This window comes from Pezoporus occidentalis, unplaced genomic scaffold (assembly GCF_034315485.1).
Source record: "Pezoporus occidentalis ecotype Australia unplaced genomic scaffold, CSIRO_AGI_Poc_V1 ctg77, whole genome shotgun sequence".
Taxonomy (NCBI): Eukaryota; Metazoa; Chordata; class Aves; order Psittaciformes; family Psittacidae; genus Pezoporus; species Pezoporus occidentalis.
The window spans coordinates 380,669-405,817 of NW_026916126.1; the positions used below are offsets into that span (position 1 = coordinate 380,669).

The following is a 25,149-nucleotide window of genomic DNA, read 5'->3' on the forward strand; positions in this document are numbered from 1 at the left end:
CATGGTTTTCATTTTAACATCTGAACTAAGAATGACATGCTCATGAGAAATATGGCTAATCATCCTTGATTGTCTGATCAATGATCCATCTATAGCAGGCTGTGCAGGCTAACTTATCCCTTGTGACTTGTCCATGCTCATGTACGAATTGGGTCAATACGTCTTGGTAAATCAGAAAAAGATTGCTGAACATGAGGGAAATTACTTTTTATTGCCCTTCCTCTTTATGTTTTATTGTACATGGCTTGCCTGATGAGCCTAGTTGCCCTTAAAATGAACTCTAGATTCATTTTATTTGAACAGGGGACTAGCTTGTAAATCAGCAATCTCAGCAGCAGTTTCACTATAGCATCTCTCACATGGTTGGACTTGGAGGGCTGCTGCGATCTCCAGCAGTCTGTTCCATTTCATAGCACAGAGTAACCCTCAGTTGTATGTATTATCTCCTCTAGGGATTAGAAAATCTAGGCTTTCCTGAAGACAGCATGTGAATGCGCACACACAGACTGAAAAGCATAGCAGTCCAAATATTCATTTGGTTAACTCTGAGCCTGTTTCTTGGTTGTCTGCTGGAGGGCAAAGTACTGTACCTTGGCATTAGGCAGGGTGACTGGGATAAGTACACTAGAGCTTCGGTTAGCAGAATGGCTGGATGTAGATCTGTTTCTCTGAAAGCTGACTTTGAGAGACATGTGATACAAGACATACATAGAAGAAAACAGATCCATCACAGCCAATTCTGAAAACCAGAATTGGTGCTGCAGAAGCTGCCTCCTTGAGAGGAGGCTGGAGCTGCCCCATGCTGGACACAGACAGTTCCAGGTGTCTTCAAAATGGACCCACCATGGGCCAAAGGTGAGGCCATTAGCCCAGCTGTTGTCATCTCTGTGGAAACGTCTGTAAGAAAGGGTAAAAACCACTGTTTTGTAAGAAAGGAGTGAGTTGGAAAAGGTGTGGGAAGCAATTCTGCAGCACAAGGGCAGAGCAGAAGGAGTTGTGGGAGGGCAGTTGGCAGCTGGGCAAGGTAAATCACCACAACAGGTGGTGGTGGATCTGCCTATGAAATACCTTTCAAATGTTCTTGTGTAACTGATGAGTTTGGACTTGTCTTCTCTCCCATTTGTTATGATTTCCTCCCTTTCATCCCCAAAAGCTATGCAAAGTCTTTAAGACTCCTCTTGCCAAACCTATTTCAGTCTGCCAAACAATGAAGAAGCTTAATCCCTTACAACTTCCCTTCTCAGAGTCTCTATAAGGTTACACCCCTCTGGAGCTGTGCATATAAGGATGATTTTTACTACATTAATCTAGGGATCAGATCTGATTTTTAACAGAGCAAATCCTTTGTGCTCATAACAAAGTCGTGTGTGAGACAAAAGAATTCCCTTTAAACTGCTGTTGATTTTATTTTTTATTTTCAATCTATACTTAATTGCTGTCAATCCTTTTTTGGAAATGAAATAATGCAGAAATAATCTCAACATCTTGAAATCTCAACTTCAAAGACACCCTTGCTAATTAATTTTGTTATTTTTATCATTTGCTGAAATGAAATTTTAAGGCAGGATCTTAAGCTGTACAAAGTCTCTGCATGACACTGAAAAGGCCATGGCAAACCCTATATTCTTCCCACCACATCTGGATGGAGAGCTCTGTTTTGCAATTAGCATTGCTCACGGTTCAGGTAAGGATCACCTTCTAGAGCAGCTCTGATTTTAGATCAAATGTGAAAGTGGAGGTAAACTGCAGGTGTATCTGCAGGATTCACACATCTGTCCAAAGTAATATTAAATTTGTTGCAGAGAAGAGATGGAGCTTCTCAAAGGAGTGATAAGAAAAGTAGATGAGAGAGATTTGGGGAGCTGAGGAACAAACAGACAAGGAGAATGATGATGTGAGCAGTGAAGGCTTGCAATGATCTGCCTGAGTCAGTTTTCTTTGCACCTCCCAACTGAAATCTGAAGGAAAACCTGTTTGCTTCAACTCTACCTTAAGTGGCCACATGCAGGCACAGCAGTAAGGTGAAAAGGTGGAAGAAATGCTAATTGTCCTCAGTGTAGTGCACAGTCCCAGTTCCGCAGGGCCCATTTTGGAGGCAGATTGTGAGGTAATGCAGCCTGGACAGAAGCCAGCACAACTCTACTGATTCATTCTGAGTTCAGATATACTCTGGGACCTCCTGCCACTCCGCTGCTTGCTAGCAGAGATTTGTTGAAGTTGCAGACAGCTTGAACTGGCTTTGAATCCAGAGCTCATGCTCCTTTGGTCTTCTCAGCATCCAAGATTTCTGCCCAAGAAAACTACAGGAGTGCATCTTCTCTTCCTCTGCTGCTTCCTTATGGGCTGTGCAGTCCTGCTCTCTTCTGCATCCCTGTTCTCTTATTCCCCTCAAATTGCCAAGAAAAAAACACGTACTCCCAGTTCTGCTTCTAAAGTGCCTGACTGCTACGATTGTAAAGTGATTGCTCTAGGGCAGGACAAGCCCAGAGTGCTCTGGGAGGATAGCCATAGTCTCTGTTATACATCTGATTAAAGCAATTCAGCATCTTGGCAGCAAAGCAGCAAACCAAGAGAGTGCAAGGGAAGCAGCTGATCATAAAGGCATAGTTCTCTCTTGTGTCTGGACTTAGTTTCAGATCTGAGCAGAGGCAATCTGCTTTCTGCAGATTTAGAGACTACTGCATCAAAATGCTTATGGGGCTGATCATCTCTTACTTGACACTGTTCATTCTCTGCCATGTGGGCCAGACTGTCAGGCCTCCAGTGATGCCTTGGGGTCACTACGTGCCATTCAGCCCATTTGATAGAGTGTCGTGAGGGGAGATTTGAGGTAGCTGTAATAACTTTGTGTGCCAAATAACCTTTCCCACCTGCTGGCTGGGACCCATCTCAGCTTCCTTGATTCTAGGAATAACCTGAAGACTTGATATGCAAATTGTAAATTATATCATCTATGGAAAAATTCCTGATGGATGAGAGATGCACACTGATACAAAACTTGATCACTGTCATACAAGTCAGAAAGAGGGCTGTGAAGAAATGGACACAATGGGTGAAGCACTGAAGAATTATGAGTGACCAAAAACTTGTCAGAATGAAAAGGTTCAAGCAGTGATAACCTATAATAACAACCCTGATTAATCTTCAGGCTCTGAAAGTGATTGGAGCTCAACAGGATCTCTGTGGAAGAGCAATACATTGCCAGAACAATTGAGTTTGGAAGTGTTCAGGGTATGTGTGTCCTAGTCTCTGTCTTGCTTTTTACTTGTGTGTTCTTGAGTAAGTTATGTGATCCTGTGGAGACAGAATTCACACTGGAGAAGCTCATGGAGGACTGTGTCCTGTGGGAGGGACACCCTACTCAGGAGCAGGGGAAGAGTGTGATGAGTCCTCCCCCCCCCCCCCCGAGAAGGAAGGACCTGCAGAGACAACATGTGATGAACTGACTGCAATCCCCATTCCCCATCCCCCTGAGCTGCTGGTGTGGAGGAGGTGGAGAAAATCACAAGCTTGGGAAGAAAGGATCCCAGCCTGATTTCATTGGTAATAAATTCAGTTAATTTTCCCCAACTCAGGTCTGCTTTTCCTGTGACGGCAATTGGTGAATGATCTCTCCCTGTCCTTATCTCAAAGCACAGGCCTATTTTCTCTCCCCTGTCCAGTTGAGGAGGGGAGTGACAGAGTGACTTTGGTGGGTACCTGGCATCTAGCCAGGGTCAACCCACCACAGCGGCAAAGCTTGAGTATGACTTTCTGTGATACAGCTGTTCCTTATTTGTGTCACACCAGCGTGGTTACCGTTTCTCCGAGTGAGCCACATCTTGAAACACATTTTTAGGGCCTTAGAAATGGCCTCTAGAGTGAGAGATATGAAGCTCTCACATGTTGAAAAAATCAAGGGTGACCCGAAGAACTAAAAAGAGGACTTCACACGATCCAGAAGTTCCCACATAATGTTTTATAACTTTGGCAACATGTTGTGCCGCTAGGGACGGGACATAAAAATGCAGCAAATGCTTTTCCACACAGAGGTTTATTAGTTCAGCTATGCTGTAATTAAAAGAAATGGGGAGGGAAAAAAGGGAAAGCACAAAACCTACTGCAATGAAAAAGACAGAAGAATTATGAAGTGGTCTTTCTTCTTCTCTGATTAGAACTTGTTTGTCTCCCTAACTGCAGTCATGATTTCAGTGCAAAAGTACCACCTCAGTTTTGCAGCTTGCTTGGGCATAACAGTCCACACAAATCATCCCACAGCAGGCTGCATATGGGGAAGTGTTCCAGGGGAAGTGCCAGTGCTGTGCTAAGAGGTAGGAGTTTCAGGATCCCCACGTTCTCTCTTGCTTTTTCTGGTTTATCTGTTTCTTGCTCCACCTGTACTGCTTTCCTGCTGGCGCTGACATCAGCAGGTCCTGGCAAACATTGAGAAAAACCAACAAAGTTCAAAGCCTCCGAGCACACAGATTTTGTGACTAGTGTAACACTGATTTCATAGCAATTTTAGTTGTTGGTTTGGGTTTTTTTGTTTGTTTGTTTGTTTGTTTTAACCTTGGGGTCAAAATGATAAATTACTTCTAGGAATAATATCCTTATTTTAAAGCATTTCACCCTGTACACATTTCAGACAGATGGTGACATTTTCCTTCATTATACTTCTAATTTTTCTAAGGAATTGACTACCCAAGTAAAAAAGTCAAACCAATCACAGTGGGCTTGGGGCACAAATATTTCTGATAAAAAGAACACACCTGAAAGCTCCTGACTTTAGAAGAAATATGCATATAAATACTTAGAAAATATTTAGAAGAATTACAAAAATATGGAATGAAATATGAAATTAGAAATTAGAAATTATTTAGGAGAAACATGCATATGAAGAATGATTATGCTTTTAAGTGTATAAAGTCAATATTACCATCACAATAGAGATCATAGAATCATTTAGGTTAGAAAAGACCTTTAAAATCATTGAGTCCAACCATTAACCTACCACTGTCAAGTCCACCACTAATCCGTGTCCCTCAGGGCCACATCTACACATCTTGTAAATACCTACAGAGATGGTGATTCCACCCATTCCTGGGGAGTTTGTTCCAATGCTTGACAACCCTTTCAGTGAAGACATTTTCCCAAATATGCAATCTAAACCTCCCCTAGCACAACTTGAGACTGTTTCTCCTTATCCTACTGCTTTCTACCTGGGAAAAGAGTCTGACACCCACCTCTCTACAAGCTCCTTTCAGGTAGTGGTAGAGAATTATAAGGTCTCCCCGAACCTCCTTTTCTCCAGGTTAAACAATCCCAGCTTTGTTGTCCTTCTCTGGACCTGCTCCAGCACCTCAATGTCTTTCTTGCAGTGAGGGTCCCAGAACTGAGCACAGTATTAAAGGTGCAACCTCACCAGTGCCAAGTACAGGGGAACAATCGCTTTGTTAGTCCTGTTGGCCACACTATTTCTGATACAAGCCCAGGATGCCATTTGGCCTTCTTGGACACCTGGGCATGTTGTCAGCTTTTATTCAGTCAGCTGTCAACCAGCACTCCCAGGTTCTTTTCCACAGGGCACAGCCACAGATCCCCACAGAAGAAAGAGTTTTTTAAAGCAGGTGTTCTTTGAGCAGTGATGTTAGTGACATAATAGCACAGAGTAGATTTGCCAGGATTTCAAATTCAGATAACCCCTCAAGGTTGTAAGCTCTGTGGGTTTATATTTCTCTTCATACTTAATCCATTGGATCCCTGCTGGAGGCAGTAGAAGTGATGAAAAATTTTAGCACTAAGAGGGCAGAATAACCTTCCACCTCTCCCAGGGGTGTGAGCCTGTTGGAACATCATGCTCACAACATGCTCCGTATCTGTTGTGGCCTCGAGATTACAATTGGAAAACGACTTGCTGCTGCATGAGCTTTTTCTCCTCTGCACTTTAAAACATATAAGCCTCACATCTGATGAAACTGCAGGAGAACAACCTAATTTGTGTGGGAGATGCCCATCAGTCAGAGTCACACAAAGCCATAGGGCCCTGGATGTGCTGGACATCCCACGTGCTGGTGGAAACAACAGAACAGATGTGTAGGAAAAGCATGCCTGAAGAATGAGGATCTGCCAGCGGCACCTGAGAAAATTAAACACAGGCCCTGAGGCTTTCAGCCTGATGTTTCAACAACTCACCTGTGGTGTTTCATTGGCTGTCTCCTGGCATCTGAGGTTTGGATAGTGTTTGTTCCTCATCACAATATTTTTGTTGTAACTCTCAACCCTCAAACTGCAAGAACAAAGAGTCTGGGAGTACTAGGGTTCTGCATAGTACACACTCCTTAAATCAGTGGAAATGCTATGATATCAAAATACTTTTATCCAATATTTCATTTCAATAGTTTATAATCTGTGCTTAAACAACCATGACATAGCATTGTGGTTTTGCATCTATATTGCTTCTTCGACCTTCTAGCCATGCAATGGTTATGAAGAAAGTTACAGTATAAAATTGCATTTGATTAACATTATTATGGCATCTGCATTATTCCTTGTGTTCATTTTCTTAGGGACAATTGGTCTAACTCAAATACTGTTAATTTCAATGGGTATGATGTATTGACTTGTTATCATCATATTCACCTTCCAGTGGAAGAGCTATCTTCTGCTGGAAACCAACCTAATCTCATCTCTGACACATTTTCCCAATTAGAGCAGCTGCAGTGATTCCAGAAAAGTGCTGCAGAAACAGATGAGTTCCCTAGGCACAAATCTGGCTGTCTTTCACCAGCTATTGGGCTGATGCCTGCTGTTTCTTCTGGTGCATTTGCCTTAAAAAAGTTCAGACATTTTATTCTCCTACTTAGGAAGTGCCCAGGGAGTGAATCAGGGTGAGGAGTTTAGGAACAGCACCAAAATCCATTTAATAAGATGAGGTCTGTGTGTGTATCTATCTTCTATCTGTCTGTCTCTCTCACATCAGAACCCCTTCACTCTCCTGAGAAGGACTGCTACTGAAGAGTAGTCCAGTGTGGCAGCACTAGGGAGTTGTTTTTATATATGTTATCCTACCTTGACAGGTAATTTCAATGAATCTGTTTCAAGTTTTTTGGACCATCTTCTTTTCTGTTAGTAGAGCTGTACTTCACTGATACCCAAAGCACATAAATATTATGGTAGAGGAGAGAGGCAGGCACACAGTGCATTGGTTCCTAAGAGTGTTCTCCAAAACATATCCCTTTGGCTCTAGGATAGTGTTGTCTATCAGTCACAGCTGAGCTGCAGGTATTTTAATAAACCTGGTTAAGTAAGGGAAGGCTCCTTAGCCCTCCTGGTGCTAAGCAAACAGATTAGCTGCTGCAGACCCAGTTTTGAGAAGCTACTCTTGTTGCTCCGGACACATCAGATTGGACATTTATTTCAAGGTTCAGACAGCAAAGCTTCTAGTAAGCTGTAGCACAGGAGACTTGGAGAAGTCTGTTACAGCTGTTATTTTGTTTATGACGTTAGTCACAATCCAAACTATATAGCTTGCACATGTTATAATGTGATTCGCAGATGGAATTTTTCGGAGTCAATACCTTGTTTTGGTACTGTTTGACCTGATGGTTTAACCTGTAAGTATGAGAAATCTTAAGAAAATTGCTATTAGCCTTGAAAAGATTGCCCTAATCAGGAAGTACAACTGGAAATAAATGTGCTGAAATACTGTGAGAACAAACACTGCCCCTGGGAGATCATTTACAGCAGTAACAGTGTTTTGGAAGGGATGTTTGCAGGGAAGATGCTCCAATGCTGCTAGTCTTTTGATTTTGTGTTTTTTGTTTTCTTTTTGTGGTATCCTGGAGCAGAAATTGATGTTGGCCAATGAAATATTTGCCTGTCTTTAGTTGTTAGATGCTATAACGATGCTCTACGAGCCGCGCAAGTCCAGGAGGGTTAGATAACACCCCGGGAGCCGGAGATGTCTGCGGGACGGAGATGCCATCTAGTGGAAACAACTGCTGGATCTCCGCAGGAGGAGGGTGCTGGTCGTCACCGGCCCCCTTCCACGGCCGTCGCGGAATGGAGACCGCTGAGCCTCAGTGACACACGCATCCCTGGGATGGGGACACACCGCGACACCGGACTAGGTCCCCCAAGTGCCAAAGCCTTTGATAAGCTGGAAAAAGGGAGTGATTTGTGTTTTCCTTGATTCCTGAACTGCTGACAGTTGTACTGGAAACTGGTTCCACTCAGGGTGCTTAAAACCTGGGGCTGAGAGGGAAATCCTGCTGTGGAAAATTCTGGGGAAGCCCAACCGCAGACACAAGGAAGTCCTTCTTTCCATCCCTCTCCTGCGTTGTCCCTCTAGGCTCATGACAAGAAAACAGGTTCAACAGGAACTTCCAAGTAGCCCATTTGCACAGGAAAGGTAATAGGCAGCGAATGTCTGTATCATCCAATGGACTGACGTATGAAGATGATCAAGATGGCTGTGAAGGAGCCATATTCTGACCCTAAAGTGAGGGGGATGATGGGCAGATTTTAGCTTTACATCAGTATCTCAGTATGGCACTTTTTTTTCTTTTTTTTTTCTTTTTTTTTTTTTTTTTAGCAAAGCAAGTTAAGAGATGATGACATGATGCCTGCAAGGTCAAATTAATCCACATCCAACGCAGAAAGTACTGAGGATATAGCTCCTTATTGTGCTGCACTGGTCAGGGTGCGGGAGGAAATGCTGCAGTACCCCAGTGGGCAGCAGAGATGTGGGAGTGGTGAGATGAGATAGGAGGTGCCACTGGATGGCTCCAAAGCTTGGACAAAGTGCCTTGGAGTTCAGGTTTTCCCTTGCCATTCCCCTAACCAGATCAATCTCTGGGAGGCTGCTTTTTCAACTTTGGTTTAGAGCAACGCAGTTTTGCTCTGGGGTGCTCATGAGCACCTTGCCAATGCCTGGAGATGCAAGATGTGAGAGTTGGTCTTGAGGACAGGATCATTTCCATGTGTTTCTTGACCATTATACAGGACCAGTGTTCACTCCCAATAGCAAAAGACAATAGCAAGGGTCACTGCACCAGGAGTCACTGAGGGCTTTGAAAATCCAGAGCATTACGTATAGATTTAGTCTTTAGTCTTAATGCACAATTATGAATGAAGGGATTATCATGTCCTTAAAACTTCTTGATGAAACCACATGTTAGGAGAACAGAATGTGAGTTCCTAGCTCCTGAGATCACTTTGCAGATGTATAATTTAAAAATGAAAAATATTGCCCACTCCTTTTCCCTATTGCTGCTTTTCTCACATCTATAAATAGCTACTCGAGTGCTTGGTCCCGAAGCAGTGCTAGAGCAGCTCTTATTATTACCAACAAAGCCTGATCATTTTGTCTACCGAGAGCTTAAATGTGCTGACTTGAGTTGCTGAAACACCTGGATTCAGAGAAACTGGCCTGGCTCTGTTGTTTTATGCAAGAGACAGATCTACAAGATCCTTGTGTGGCGCTGGGGGCCCCATGCGACTTCTTCTGTGAGGCCATTACACTGGAAACTGTCCATTTCAGCAGGACTGTACCTCCCTATGCTGTGTAGGGAGGGCCTTGATACCAAGCCCACTCACCTGTGAGAGTCAGAAACTAAAAAATTTAATAGCATTTTGTGTCTTTAGGATGGTAAAGTTACTTGTAAAATTTGGCCTTTCTGTTCTCAGGTTGATCAAAACTACCTCTGCAGTTGAATACATTTGGATGATGGAAGAGCTTCCCAGCTCCTTGGAGTGGCATTTGTACTAATGAAATTTTGCAAAAGTCATCCATTGCTGTACACGCCAGAACCTCTCCATTGTGGTAAAACCATAGCTCGTAAGGTGTGTGAACTGCTTCCCCTGTGGTTGTGCTCCAAAGAGTTCTGGTGTTTCATATGATGCTGTTAATATCTGTTGAGCATGAATAAGATGCCCTGTTGCATAAGACAGCAATTGCAGCCCAAGATCTGTTTGCTCTATCTGCTATAGCTGAGCCTATGTTACCAATGGTACAAGCAAAATTCCAGAAACCAGCTGCGCCACAGAATGATGTGTGACTGACGTGGGTTGTCAGCAACTGGCTTCTTCACAGTTGGCAGAGAAGAAGTGTTTAACTGTTAGTATGAGGGAGACTGAAAAGTAATAAGGGCACTAAGTACTGTTCTGATAGGCAAGTCTGCAAAAGTGGTGAAAATTATTTCCATCCCACTGATTCAAGCAACCGAGTCACTGTTAACACTAGTTGAAAACAAAATGGTTGGGAGATATTCAGACTGGGTGGAAAAGGGGATTTCTGATGCTGACCTCCCTGTCAACAACCTGCTGGTTGTTTTCCCAGAGCCTAGGTGTTGTGGAGTTTTTCAAGTTCTCAGGTAAGAGCTTTGTTTTGCTCAGTGCCTGCTGCAGTTCACTCTGCAGCAGACTCCTCCTGTGTGAGAGGTATTATTTACACTTCACTCTTTGTCTGGACAGCAGGGACTGTTTCTCTCAGCTGCTTTGTTTGTTTTTGCAATATCACAGCTCTTCTTTATTCCTTCTGTGGCTATTTCTTTGGTCTTCTTCCTTCTCTGCTGAAAACATACCAGTGCTTGGCCTGGCCATAAACTTGCCAAGATGTTTTTCAGGTCATTTAAGAGATGATCATGAGCACTTTGTGTACAGAGGGAGAAAAACATAATGAGAAAAAAGAAATGAATGTTGCCTCTTTTTCTCCTTTCTGGAAACATTACAGTATAAATAGAAAAGAGGAATTTTCATTATTATTATTGTTATTATTATTATTTTTGTTGTGGTTGTTATTATTATTGCTACTCAAAAAATACAGCAGTCAATCCTAAACTGATGCTGACGAAAACCAGAAAAGTCTTCAAAATTACTGCAAAGCCAAAATGCTCTGAAGCCTAAGTCATGTGTATGATTCTGTCCAGTATGTCCAGCTGGGTCAGTAACTAGGTAGAAAAGCTGTCAAGAGATAGTCTTTTGAATCCTTAGGAAAAGACCCTAAAAGCAAAGTAATAGTAATAATAACACCACCCATAAGACACTGTAAAATTCTCTGTCAAAACAGGCTGCTTTGAACCAGAAGATGCACATGGATGCTTAAATTTTCATGAATGTGTATGTTTTCAGCAGCAGCTGTTTTGCTTTTATTGCACTGCACTCCATGATGCTGACACAGACTGATGCTCTTCACCAACTGGTGGCCCATACATTTCTACCCTCATTGCTGATTAGCTAAGTCTTCTTTTACTGTGGCTTATATAAACTTCAAAAACTACCAAATTCTTTTTCTCAGTCTCATAGCTTGCTCTCATACTTTGAAGCTTTCTTGTAGAGATGAACAGTGCTATCTAAGCATTCTGGGTAGATTGTCTTACCTTACAGACTTTGCTTTGATATAAGTAACTTTTCCTCTCTGACAAGAGCTCTGTCAGTGGTTACAACAGCAATTCAGATCCTGCCAGCCCTGGAGTAGCAAGAAAAGCAGCTGAGTGGTGCACATAAGATTTTTATCATCAGTCTGTTTCATGTACATAAACAAGTAGGGAAATCGATTTTATTTATCAGATAGAAAAGCAATTTGTGATTAGCAGAGAATTCCTAGGGAGAGGGGGGAGAGAATGTGAAACCTTATTGAAAACAACAGCAAGTTTTGCTTTGCTTGCTTCAGATTTGTTAATGATGCTGTTACTACTACCAGAGCCAAATGCCACTGTCTTGAAAACAATGAATGGGTGTAATCCAAAGTGGAAAGAAACAGCATACTCCCTCATTTGGGGTACAACAACTTTTCATGCCTCTGCTTTGTATAACTGTGTACAAAGTCACTTAACTGCATCTACATGGACTGGTGTTGTGGGGGAACCACTTCAAGCTGCAGTGAGAAATAAATGTTCTGAGATTTGAAAACCATCCTGTTGGTACTTCTGTATCTTCTCTGATCATTGCAGAGTGTGTTTATGCATGAAAGATGTACATTATGTGTATGTCTATGTGTGCATGTGTTTTTTCCATTATAAATTCTTAAGAATGGATGCAAGAAATAGTCTCATCCCCCAGCTACTAGTCAATGCAGAAGGAGGGAGTGTTTATGGAAATAATGGGTTCTTCAGTTTCCAGATATTTTGACTAAAAAGGTAAGGAAAAAAAATACTTTTATTAAAATGGGAATCTTTCAGCTCTCCACAAGTTTACACAAACTTTTATGCTTGCTATAGAAAGATGAATCAGTAGCTAGCTTTTAAAAAGAAAAATAAAAGGAGTACTTAATTCATCTGACTTGCTCTTATTTCTACTGAGCCATCAGAGCTTATAGAGAAGGACATTGGGAGGTCCAGGTGCTGCTTTTGTTTCCCTGTTCTGCATAGACTGTGCCATTTCTGGCATACTTTGCCATGTCAGAAATGGAATAGCAGTGCTTTAAAAGCCTGTCCCCACAAGAATTCCTTAGTAGCCTTAGCCGTAGCTGCTAAACAGGATTTTCTCTGGATCTTACCCAGTAGTTGAAGGTCTTAATAAAACCTCACCTCTGTATGTATATATGCATGCTGCATTACAAGGTTTTCATCATAAAATATGCCACTCTTTTTCTGTGACTGCATAGAAGTCTGCCCTGATAGGAGACACAGCAGACTTTTTTTGTTGTTGTTGCAGGGCTTGTTCCAAATCGCAGTAAACCAATGGAAACTTAAGCTGGGAACTATATATCTGGGAGAACAGCAGATCCAGGTAGTTAATTACTCCACCTCTGCTGGGTTAACCAAGAGAGGCAGACATTTTAAACCCAATGTTTACAGCATGGATGGCCAGCTAGCCAGGTGTGCAAATCTTGGAGGGACATATACTGGAATCTGCTAAGTTGCATGGAATATATCTCTTTTTCTCTTTCTCTATACTGAAAAGTCAAAGGATTTCAGTATGCTGAAGCATGTAAAATTTGTTTCCAGTTACAACAGACTTCTCTTCAGAAGCTCATCTTTCATGTGAAGAAAAAATCATTGAAAGGAAATTACACTAGATATTCAAGCTAAAAAGAGGCAAAACCAATCCCTTCAAATCCAGTTTAAGTGTCACTCCTGCTATGTATTTCTCTCTTGTTGTAAACCCTTCTGTAACATTAAATTTGTGGGGTGTATTTTTTTATTAGTTCACTAAGCATGTCTTTCTATAGAGGCCACATTTCTATCAGTAAATTAAAAAGTGCCATGAAACCTTCTCAGATGCTGTAAATTTTTCTCCTATTCAGTATGACTTTTTGAGCAGCCCCTAATATGGTTTTAGTCTTAGATAGGGCTTTCCCAGAGGTCTCTTGGTCCTCTTTTGGAAGTTAGCATGTCCCGGAGGCAGTTCCCAATATATAGTTTGCATATAGCTGAGTTGGCAGAGAGGCTGAGGTTAAACAAATGTGGCTTTTCCTTGTCTTTTACCTCTGGTTCCAGAGAATGGTCCTGGGCACTTTGAATTTATCAGCGTGCATATAGCAAGTGTTCTACATATACATATGTTCACCTTCTGGAAATAAGAGCAGTATGACTGTTGACTTTAAATTCTACATTTTCTACTAAATATTGGTCATTTTTTACTAAACTTGCGCTGTGTAGAACTGCCCTTGCATTTGGATTCACACATGAAGATAAAGACTTATTTGCTAATCAGGATGGCTTGAAGTTACCGCTGGGTCAGCTTCTGCCTTGTACATTTGCTTAATGCACTCTATTTTTGTAGAAAGCAGGCAGGACCCGACAAACTATATGCCTCGATAGAAAGGGCTCCCTGAGGAACAAAGCAATGATGAACCTAATTCAGGAACTGTCTTCCTGCGCCACAACCAAACCTTCCCTTCCCACCAATGCAAGAAACCCCTTCATGCGCCTGGGTTTCTTAGAGAAGAGTGGTTGCTTATTGTGACTTTGATCTTTTTGGTTACTCAGACACAAATGTAAACCTTTCCATGACAAGAATATATGCTTCTCATTCATAAATATTTCACATTTTCTCTCTCCCATAGTTCACTAGTGCTCTGGGCATTTTAAGCTAAGAGAAAGATTAAATTGGGTTGAGCCTTTACTTAAGCATAGCTCATACTTTATTTGACTGCAGTGCATGTGAAGGTATGCCTGCCTCCTCGCAGGATCAAGCCCTTAACGTGGGAACATAAGCAAGACATTTGATTCTCTGTGTTTAGTCAAATGTGACCAGACTGATGCCTGCTGCATGGGTCTTAAAAACGTGGATCTCTACTGCAGAACGTGCATAAGTTAGCTGCACAGGTGGTTTTTTTCATGTATACTGACAATAAAAGGGTATTCAGGAGATTATAACACTTGCTTGGAAACCTAAAGCAAATCTACCAGAGTTCTCATCCAAACGTCTGTGGGCTTAACATCAACTAGTGAGAAATAATGAATAACCAGCAAAAAGAAACAGAAATAATCATCTGTTAGCAACACAAAGTGGATTTGGGAGCAACACCATAAACATGCTAGACCAGGTCATTAGACTAAAGATGTCTTTTTACAGAACAATGAAGGTGGCTGAGTATTGAATGTTTACAGTCCTCCTTCCAGAAGTTTATTACTAATTTTGGAGAGAGATGGATTATAGTTACACTTAGAACAACAGAAATCATAATGGTGGATTGCTAACTGGGACTATTTCACTTTAGGTAGAGACATTATATAATTCACAGCAGGAGGATTCCCATTCCTTTAAGGGGGTACAGTCAGCTTGGTTTTGTGAATCTAATTCACAGGGGAGAAGATGGGAGTTCTCTCTGTTTGCCTTCTTTTGAGTTCTCCAGACTGCTTTGAAAGGGTAATAACTTCCTTGATTTGCACCAACATTTATTCTTCTATTTTTGCAATTTAATCTTTTCAAAGCTTTAAAATTTCAAGGTGAAATTTTTACAAGGTAAAAGTCCCATTCCACCTTGCTTTTGCCAACTACCATTCAAGCTTCTAGACTAGGCTGGTAAACTGCCAGTGAGGTAGATGTCTACATTAGGCAGAGTTGACTGTCCCTTGGAGCTTCCTGTCTGCACAGAATCTGGGGAGAGCAAAGATCACCAGTTTATACAGTTTATTGGATATTTTAGCTAAAATGAATCTCAGGCTGGTATGGACTCTGAGGAGAGATTGTTAGGTGTACTCACTTATGCATTGCTAGGATGGTGATACATCCCCGTGCTTCAACTTTTCCCGAAATGTCCATGGAACTGTCTGCTCTTCAAAGATGGTAAACAATGGTACTCTTCTCTGTAAATAAAGACTGGATGACAATTTGAAAACTAGCTGTATGATTTACTGAATTCTACTTTTCAGTCTAGGCTCCTGACAAGTGAAGGGAAGGTTTGGGATTTTGGTTGAGATACCAACAAACTTGGCAACAGCAGGATCATTCTGGGTGTCCTGAACCTTGTAGTTGTCCACCCTTGAACTTGAGATCCAGGACTTGGGCCAGGAGTGTTTTATGTCCACATCTTTACCTTCATCCGTGAAGTACAATAAGTAGGATGCAGGATTCTGAGTCTTTGCAGGTGAATATGAGCTTGAGTATGAATTGTTCTCATTTCTGGAATCTGTTCTTATTGAAGAATTTCAACACTTTAATTCCTGGCCATAATCTGAATCTATGATGGAGTGAAAATATTTTTTTTTCCCAGCTGATTGTAAATATCAGTCTATGAAAGTACCATTCAACAGTAAGTTACTGTAATTGCTTGCTGGCAATGAAAGCTTAATTTCTTTAGATGTTTATTTTTAATATCTGAGGTAGCCAACTTCTTAAGAAGTCTCAGCTTGTGGCAATTATGGTATTAATTTCTAAAAACAAATTGTTTAGTGTTTGACTTCGAAATCAAGGAATTATACAGCACCACAGCCTCATTGATCAGGCTAAAACTGCCTAGTTGAATACAGCATTTAAAATAACAAAATAGCCTCCTGTTTCTCTGGTTTTCCTATGAATTATTTGCATTTCTGGAGGAGATTAAGTGGAAACCTTAAGTAATTAGTATTATTCATTCCCTGTCTGAAACTGAAATTATCTCCCTGAGTTTGCTATCCAGGCTGTGATTTAGCAAGTCATTTAAACATGTTGCTAACATTTAAATATGCAAGAAAGAAGTTGTTTATTGACTGAAGTCCTCACTAATTCTGGACTTTATACCAGAGAGACTACTGAAGAATTCTAGCTAGTTTTCATCAAAGAAAGATACAGTATTATTTTATTTAAATTTATATATAAATAATAGCAGAACAATGACCAAAATGAGGATGTGCTTTCATCATCTAGGGAAATCATAAATTGTACATTATTCAGATACAGTTCTAGCTAAAACAGTTGAAAGAAAGTGAGCTATAGTTCTTGAAGAAATAGTGACATGAAACCCAGACATAAAAGATGAGAAAATACTGGAAAGGAAATTGTAACTTAAACATATTGCAGACAAAAAAAAACCCCAAACCTGAGAAAATTCTAAACAGGTGTACACTGCATAAAAAAAGCAATTATTAAATTAGGGAAATTAGGTTCTTCATTAAAAAGGATTTTTTTGCTAAATTCAGTAACTATTCTTAGCGTGGAAGTGACAGTTCACCGAGCAGCAGAGCAATCACTTTTCCTAGTATACAGACAGTAAACAAAGGAAACACATCTGAAGCTGTGACCCTGGCCCTAAACCCTTGTCCCTCTCCCGATATCATTAATCTGCCCTTTACTGATTTCAGGAAGTGGTAACATTTGGTGAAGAGATTTACACGTTAGTCAGAACATGCAACTGCCAGACATGCTCCGGGATAAACATGATTCACTGAACATCCAGAAGGTGGCACAGATGTAGCAAGCCTGGTGTGGGGAAGCCTTTAAATGCCATTACACAGGACGTTGTATGCTTGTACTCGGCAGGGCCACACTAGCAAATATCAATACACAAAGGACAGAGTAACCAGTTAGTGAGGAAAAGTGTAGGGACTTTAACTTGCACGGCTATAGGCAGAGTCAGAGATGGGATGGAGCCTACAGAAAGCAAAGGGCAGCCAGAGCTGGAGGAGGCTGCAAGGGGTGGAAGGGGATGAAGCAAAATTTAGGTTGACTGTAAGGAAAACACAAATCTTTCTTTAAGAAGTAGCAAAGGTTTCTGTCTCCCATGGTTTTTATGTACAGCCACAAATGCAGTTCTTTAATTTCTAGGACAAACAAATGAACAGGAGATAGCTTTGTGGCAAAAGACTGGCTATATGTCCGTAAAACCACTTTCTGCTCTGACTGTGTAGGAGCAGGGACAAGTCACCCAGGGTTGGAGTCATACAGGACAAGTACCACAGCCTAGGTTGCCCCCAGAGACCCTCTCCATTGAAGCCTGCTCTTGGAAATGCTGTTATTTCTTACAAAAATGTTCCCTTTGTGCTTAGAGGTCCTGTGCAGTCTTGACAGGTCTGGGCACTTATCCCATGGCTAAGCCCTGCTGGCATTCACAGGTGGGCTGTTTCCAAACTCAACTCACCTGTGATCTGCTTGATCCAACAGGCCTTCCTATTACACCCCTCTCATATTGGGCTTCAGCCAAAACCTGGCTGCCAGGAAGGCGCTTATTTTGTAGCTAATACCTCAAAGCCAACCACAATGAGACATTTGATTTGGAATGGTCTGCTGGGATATAGGAAAACATCAGGAAAATTAAGCTTTCTCCACAGAAATACAATGTTAGTAGAAAATTACCAGCCAGCTCTCCTGATACATGGTGTCACAGACCCCAAAGTTTGTTATGACCTGTAACACTTCCCGTGGTAAATAGCTAAAAATACCTGGTGATGGAAGAGGAGCCAGTCTAGTTTAAGGTGATAATTATAATTCCTGTGAAGAATAAAACAGAAAGAAGAAAGCAGATAGTTTCTTCTCCTGACTTTTAGCAGCAAATCTCCTATTCTGAAAAACTATTTCCTTCTTGGTGACTCGAGCATCACCTTAAAGCACAGTAGGAGTATTTCTAAAAAGCATGGTTTCATTTTCAATCTAGGATACCAGTGTCAGACTGCCCTTCCAAAATCAAAGTGTATGGTGTCCTTCTCTAACACTAATGTTGAAGTTTTCAGTATGGGATCAGTCTATTTGTTAGTGACGCTACTTCTTGTTACAGAAGAGATTATAGATTCTGAACTGGAATAAAGAATTGTTTATAATTAGGGTTGCAAAACCTGTTTCTATATTCAGGAGGCATAAATGCAGTGTTTGTTTCATGGAAGAGGAAACAAATTTCCACTTCTTTGTCCAAATGGCATAGAGCTGGCAGTTCTGGAGATAATTAACCACAAGTAATGAAAAAGTCTTTCTAATTCTAAGGTTACATTGTACTTCTTGCTTTTTTGTTTCTTTGTCCAGAATTCTTATGCATAAAAGACTCTTCAGTTCATTATCTTGGAGCTAGCATAAAACTAAATGCCAGTAAGTCATTTTAAAGATGTAATTATGAAATAAAACTTAATTAGTGGCCATGTTCCAGCAAATCATATAGCTTCTTCCATGTAAATATAAACATCTGGCCTTATAAACATCTTGGGCTGATATATAGCATTTCCATCATATTCTAGCTTAGATCAATTGCTTAGAGTTCACTTTGGTGTTTCCTGCTTGAATAACTGGGAGAAACATGGTTTCCTCTCCTGTCTTTACAAGCTTTTTCCCTAATGTTTGTTGATTGACTTGTTATATTAAGGTTTCATCATAACTAAGTGTTGGTTTAGAGTTCTCCTGAATCATGCCTTCAAACAACCTATGGATAAATTGCATATGTGCAAAATGCCTCCATAAAGCCATTCAAGTAGCTGTGACATGAGCATGGTAGGATTCACATAGCTTCAGGACAAGAAGAACCATGTTTGGTCTACTGCTCATGGGTAACTGACTTGGGATAGCTTGAAGAAAGGTAGTCAGAAATAAGATGACAAAAACCTATCTATAATCTTTAGCAAAATCACAATCTCTATCTAGCCGGATCTGCCTCGCTCTTCCTGTAAGTAAAGGAACGAGGATGTGTTAAGTAATAAGAAAAAGAAGCCATGAGGAAAAATTTAAAGCTAACTTTTTCCACAGCCTCTAAAAGAAGTTATCGAAGTAAGTGCTAAATGTCAGCAAAGTGATGTCAGCACCACTGCTAATACAGTTACCATTGAACTGTAAAGCCTGAAAGCTTTCAGTTTCTGCAATAACTAGAACACACAGAGAAATAAATGGAAATACAAGGCAACAGGATTAATTTCAGACAGTTGGCTGTCTAGCCCCACCCCCCACACCTTCCAGTAAGGTAAAAGCTAATACAGCCAGTCCCTTTCTCACCCTCTTTAGAAGCGGAGATTTAGCACAAGGTAGGGAATCAAGAGTTTCTGAAGCCAGTCCTACATCCCTCTGCTGTCTTGCCTGTGAGGGGACATAGCACTAAACAGGAACTCCAGCAGATTGGGTTGTTCAGTCATTAACTGCCTATTTCCATGCTAACTTTTGGAGCTGTGAGGATAAACTTGTTGAAGCTTAGACAGCACTTTATGCAGCAAATAATTATCTCTGCTATCCATTAGCTTTGTGAAAACAGAAATAACTCTGCCAACAGAGACCTGTTTTATAACCACATCTTTTTTACTGAGTTTGCATGCCTCAGTGCTCAGTTAGTTAACCACAAATCACCAGCAGACTTTTTTTTTACTAACATTAACAAAGTACTTAATTTTAGGTTTCTGCCTTTCTGTAGGCTAATCTTTTCTGTCTGAAAAGTCCCTTCATAAAGCTAAACTCCCTTGCTTCACAAGTCTCTTTTCTTTTGGTTTGTGTTCTAAATCTCCTATTGCTTGTAAGACTTACCAGTATGTAGTCTATACAAAAACTCCTAAAACATGGGATATGAATTTTAACCTGCATGGAATTTAAACACACTCTCCTCCTCAAACAGTCTTTAAGATTAAAACAGAGTATTAACTTGATGCAGAGTTTAAAAACACATGCTCTTTTCCAATCACTTCATTCAGAGATGGCTTGATGTATTTTAAACTTTGGCAAAAAAGTTTATGTTTACTGCTTGCCAAAATGCTGCAAATACTCTCCTGCTAGTGAGTGGAATGTTGCTCACCCTTTGAAGTAATTTATTGTTATAAATTGTTATAAGTAAACCACTGACTCAGCATTTCTAAACAAAGAAGAAATCCCCAAAATTTAACCATTTCAAGTGGAACAGTTGGAATGGCAAAATAACTACCTTGGGAGTTTCTGTACATAGCTGAGGAGTCAGTGGCTAGACAAGACAGTCAGCTAAACAGATGAGTTTGCAACCTCAAAGGCTAACAAGAAGTGGAAAGCCCAGAGATGACCCCAGGAGTAGTTCAAAAGGGAAATTCTCTTAGGAAAATGGTCCTAGTGGAAAAGCACTATTGGTGGGTGCTCCAACCTGTATGGGCATTTTAGATCATCTCAGGAGCATGCTGAGGGTGTTGTACATTGAGGGTGGTGCACAAAGATAAACAAAAGTAGAACAAATTAGCCGCAGACATCCAGTCAATTAAAGAAACTGCTGCCACAGTTAGACCAAATAAAAGAAAGCTGCAGGCAGGTCAAGATGCTGCTCAGGAGGAGCAAGACCGAGAGACCTCAGTCTTGAGGCTTTGCAGACTGCAGACTTGGTACTGATCTTATGGCCTGTGACTCGCAGTGGCAATACTATAGTACAGGACTACATGGTTACAGTTCAGGGAGAGTCAGGTTTGCCCAGGGCCTGTTAGAAGTGCTCAGCATCTTCCAAGCTCAGAGGTGGGAAAAGGAAAATTCCCCAAAGGTGGTAGGTACACAGTCATCCTCTTTCTGTCATGCAGCGGTAGCAAGAAGCAGGGTATATTATTCACTGACATGTTAATGTGTTGGTTTCTTCAACACAAATAAAATAAATGGCTTCTGAAACTTCTCAGAGCAGCATTCTGAAAACAGAGAAAGAAGGGCTTTGGGAGCCCCTTGTTTATTAAACCCTACTGGCTTTTGGCTTAGGAGGATCACTGGGAGCATGCTGTTGTTGTGCTGAGCAGCCTCAAGCTCTTTAGTCCCAGCACACAGATAAGGTTGCTGATCTCACATCTTCACTGCAAAGTCTATTCTCAGATGTCATCAGCCACCTTCCAACATTTTTATTTTCCTTTCCTACCACCAGGGTCTGAGTACCACAGCTATCTCCCCACAGATTTCTTTTTAAATTCCTACATGCACCTCTGACACGTTCAAATTAATTCATTTTCTACAGCTTGGGAAGCCCAGATATGGATAAATATATAAAGACGATTTGATGCCCACATAGTTAGCAAAGCATTTAGGTGTATATTGCTATAGAGTTAGCTTCCGTGGAGAGGGTCACAGGCTTTCGTGTCTTGTTCAACAAGACAATACATTAAGTACACATGAAGTACCTGCTCAAATTTGATACTGAACCAAGACCTTAATTGGCCAAAAATCTGCATCTCAGTCTTGAACCTTTTTATCTACAAGAAAACCCTTTGGCTGTAATGAGACGAGTCATTGCTCCTGGAGTTCTGCTGTGCTTACTGCAGTCAAATAATATAACAATCACCAGTCATGAGGGCACAGTTGCTTCTGGTTAAACCAGTAACAGTTGTGAATGATCATTCATATCCAAGCAGTTATACTAAAACAGAACAGAATCTGGTTCAAATTCAGCTCCTTTGGGGAAAATATAAAGGGGAGAGAGAGCTGGGAGCTGAACCTATGGACTACAAGGGCCAGAGGAGGGTTCCTGGGTAAGAAATATGGCTGAAGGGACATTGCCAGAGGAGTGGCTAGCTTTCACACACTTATGCAGTCCCAGAAATTAGGGATACCCTTCAGAAAAAAAACTCCTGAATATCTATTTCTTGACTGTCAAGAAGGAATTCACACAGGCTAAAAGGTGGGGCTGCAGAATCAGTGTCTTCTGAGTACTAAAGTACTTCTGAGATGGCATTCAGGATTCAAGGTTATTTGACTTTTTATATAAAGGCATATTTTGGTACAGCAAGTGTATTCGACAAAATTTAGATTAAGATATAATGGATTTGGATAGTATTAAAATGCATCAGTATCAGGAAGTTCAATGAAGTTTTAAAAAGTAAAAGAGGCTGAATTTTGTCAAGGTCATATATACCTATGCATGCAATTATAAATGCAGAAACTCTTATCCCTTAGAATGGATGATAGAAGAGGTAGCAGATGTCTGTCTTGCAAAGTTTATTTTTAACCTGGCAATGATGCCTTTCACTTCATGAATTATCGCAGTGTGGAGTTTTCTTTTGTTGTTAGAGCACTGTCCTGTTTTTTCCCAGATGAAATGTTGTATCAGGGGTGTTGAACAAGTGTTGTGTACCCATAGAGTAAATTATCTGAAGTCTGTTAACTTTTGTTTTCAGGCATGGCATAAGGGCAATCAGGCCCTTATACGGCTCTTTCTTCATGCTCCTCTTTGGCGACTGCACACTAAGGGAAAGGAAATAACTTCCAAGCACAAACTGAATTTAAGAATACTTTAAAAATTGCAGTGCAGTCCAGTCAAGGAAAGCTTTCTGAGCGTGCACAACTATTAGGGAAGAGAGCTCCTGAAATGAAGCACTATTGCAGATTGCAGGAAACTTTAAACGTCTGTGAAATGTAGACTCTAAATGGAACTGAAAAGAACCCAAACCTGTGAAAACACCCAGTCAAATCACCCAGACAACTTTATCTGGGCTCCCTCTGGTGCTGCCTTAAGCAAGAAATCAGAGCCCGCAGGCAACTTTATCCAGGCATCACTACAAAGTCTTGTTTCATTAGTAATGGTCTAGTGTCCATACTGCAGCCTGGGGAAAGCATCCCCTGGGGGAAGGCACAGGACTCTTTTAAGATTTGCTGTGTGGTTACTTTCACTCTGAGTCTCCCACAGCTGCTGCTGTTTCTGAACAGCCTTAGCTTCATTAAGTGTACTGAAATGTTTGTTTCATTGGGGTCTGCACAGGGCATCTGAGGTTTCTTCATATTGCCTTGGCATACAATATGTATATAGTAGCCATATCCTGGGATATAATAGGTTGGAAGGAGCTGAAATGCAGCTGCTGTCCGACATTCCCTCTTTGGGAGGTGACAACTATTATTGTGAACAGAGGGAAAAGTAATCTTAGCTCCTCAGAGCCCTTACTCCTCTCTTCTCACAGCCCACAGCGTTACTGGCCTCTCCAACTTTTCAGTGAGATGAATTCACTGCTTTGCTATTTAGCTTCAGATAGGGGTCTTGGTCTCCTACCTTCTCTCTATTTCCTCCTGCCAGCTTCCTCTCTCTCCAGTATGCCATTGGCTTAGCCCTCTTTTAGTTTCTATTACCTTCTGTAAAAGAAAAGGAACGTAAGTTGCATTTGTCCCTCTCACATACTCATAGTGTTCAATATTGGCATTAAGTTTACAGCTCCATACTGATTGTCCAAATAAAGAGGACCCACCAGCCTTGAATTCCTTGTGAGTTACCTCCTGGAAAATTAAGCTGTGGGAAGTTTATAATCAAAAAGCACAAAATTCTCTTTACTTTCCATATACTAAAGAGGAAAGGGGGGTGGGGTGGGGGGGATGTTTCCTTCTGTTTTGTTTTAAATGTCACAGTGTGTGAAGACATCAGTTACTCCAGGCACAAGTTGAAAGGGGGTTGAAAACACAAAAACTATAATGGATGTCTAGACTTAGAATCACTTCCAACACCTTAATGTTACTGCCCATTTATGGGAACAAAATGGGTATGTCCTCATTCATTCAGCAGCACATTCCTCCACATTTTCTCTTATTTGTTTTATTCCAAACAAATGAAGCTCTCTAGCCACTTTATAGACACATAATTAGACAGTTCCCTTCCTTTTAAAACATTTTCATTGAGCTGTCTCAAAAGGCATAGGACTAGGGCATGATTTTTATAGAAAGAAAAAAGGGATTGACCACAAGGAGCAAATTAAAGCAATAGTTAAAAAATGAACTGCTAATTCAACCACATCTTCAATGGAAAATTCATATTACAATGAAAACACCAGCATATTTCTTTCCCCTTTGCGAGTTTAACTTGGAAAGCCACCACAGCTTTAAAACTGGATGAAAAGCAAAGAGTTTTGGACTGAGAATTTCTAGCATCTGTTTTACTATGGCAGTACTACAAGGAAAAAAGCCCTTCTGTTAAAGATAGCTAAGGATGTTTGTCTCAGTTTTCTGACCTTGATTTTCATGTTGACACTGAGAAAATTTGATCACTATAGCCTAATTTATTTTTTCTTAGTGCAAATTATACTTTCACACTTTCTAATTATTTCTGGTGTTATTTGAGAGACATTTCCAGGACCGTGGTATGACAGTCAGGTCTTGCTTTTTTTTACAAAATGTTACGGGATGTATGATTTGAAAGCTGTCAAATGAAATAAAAATTATGCTACAGTTTAAACTGGCAATTGCATTCCCCAACTCCCTTGCCTGGTGCTAATTTATTCTGAGATAAAGGTCTGATTCAGCACCTTCTGCTGTAGCAAAGCTTGCTCACCACTGAATTGAACGGCCATTCATTCGGTCCCTATGATGATGGGCAGAACCTGATGTCTTTATTCATTCCGGCATGTCAGTGAATAAGCCACTGAACAGGATTTGTCCCCATGCATTTATAACAAGTTGATTAAATCCTCAGTTAACCTCTGGACCTCTAATTGTTGAAGAATGATGCAGGAACTGTCAGGGCAACTACTTAAGGGTAGGAATTAATCAATCCTCTGATTACTGAACAACTGACTTAGTGTACATTTTCAGGATTTTTCTTACCAGGAATGGTTAAAAAGTAGCAGGATACAGTTCATACATAGTAGAAATCTTACTGATGTGTTAAACTTTGTGGAAGATTCTGTTCTTGAATCAAAGACGTAACAATGCAGTGGTTCCCACTGCATTGCAGGCAGCTTCTGTAATTGCAGATTGCAGGTGTTCTGACAAATAAGTTCTGAATCTCAGCCCTTGTGATATCAGAAGTGATTTGTTATGTGCTTTCATTTGTGATTTTTACCATTAGCATAATGTCTTCCAGAAAATGAGCATAGATTTTACTCTTTGGGAAGCATAGTGTATTTGTATCAGTAAAAATATTATAAGAAGATTTCAGTTTAC

General features: G+C 40.8%; 1 long non-coding RNA gene across 4 annotated transcripts; it reads right to left on the minus strand.

The window, feature by feature from the left end:
* Positions 1–6,180: 6,180 nt before the first annotated feature.
* On the minus strand, positions 6,181–24,644 carry LOC134155357 (uncharacterized). 4 transcript variants are annotated; one of them, XR_009961520.1, is made up of 4 exons: positions 24,539–24,644; positions 15,131–15,233; positions 11,358–11,446; positions 6,181–6,265 (listed from the first exon to the last, which is right to left on the minus strand). It is a non-coding gene; the product is annotated as an uncharacterized LOC134155357 (long non-coding RNA). The 4 variants fall into 4 exon arrangements; XR_009961522.1 differs by having other exon boundaries at positions 15,131–15,246; XR_009961521.1 differs by lacking the exon at positions 24,539–24,644 and having other exon boundaries at positions 11,358–11,500; positions 15,131–15,576.
* Positions 24,645–25,149: the final 505 nt, after the last annotated feature.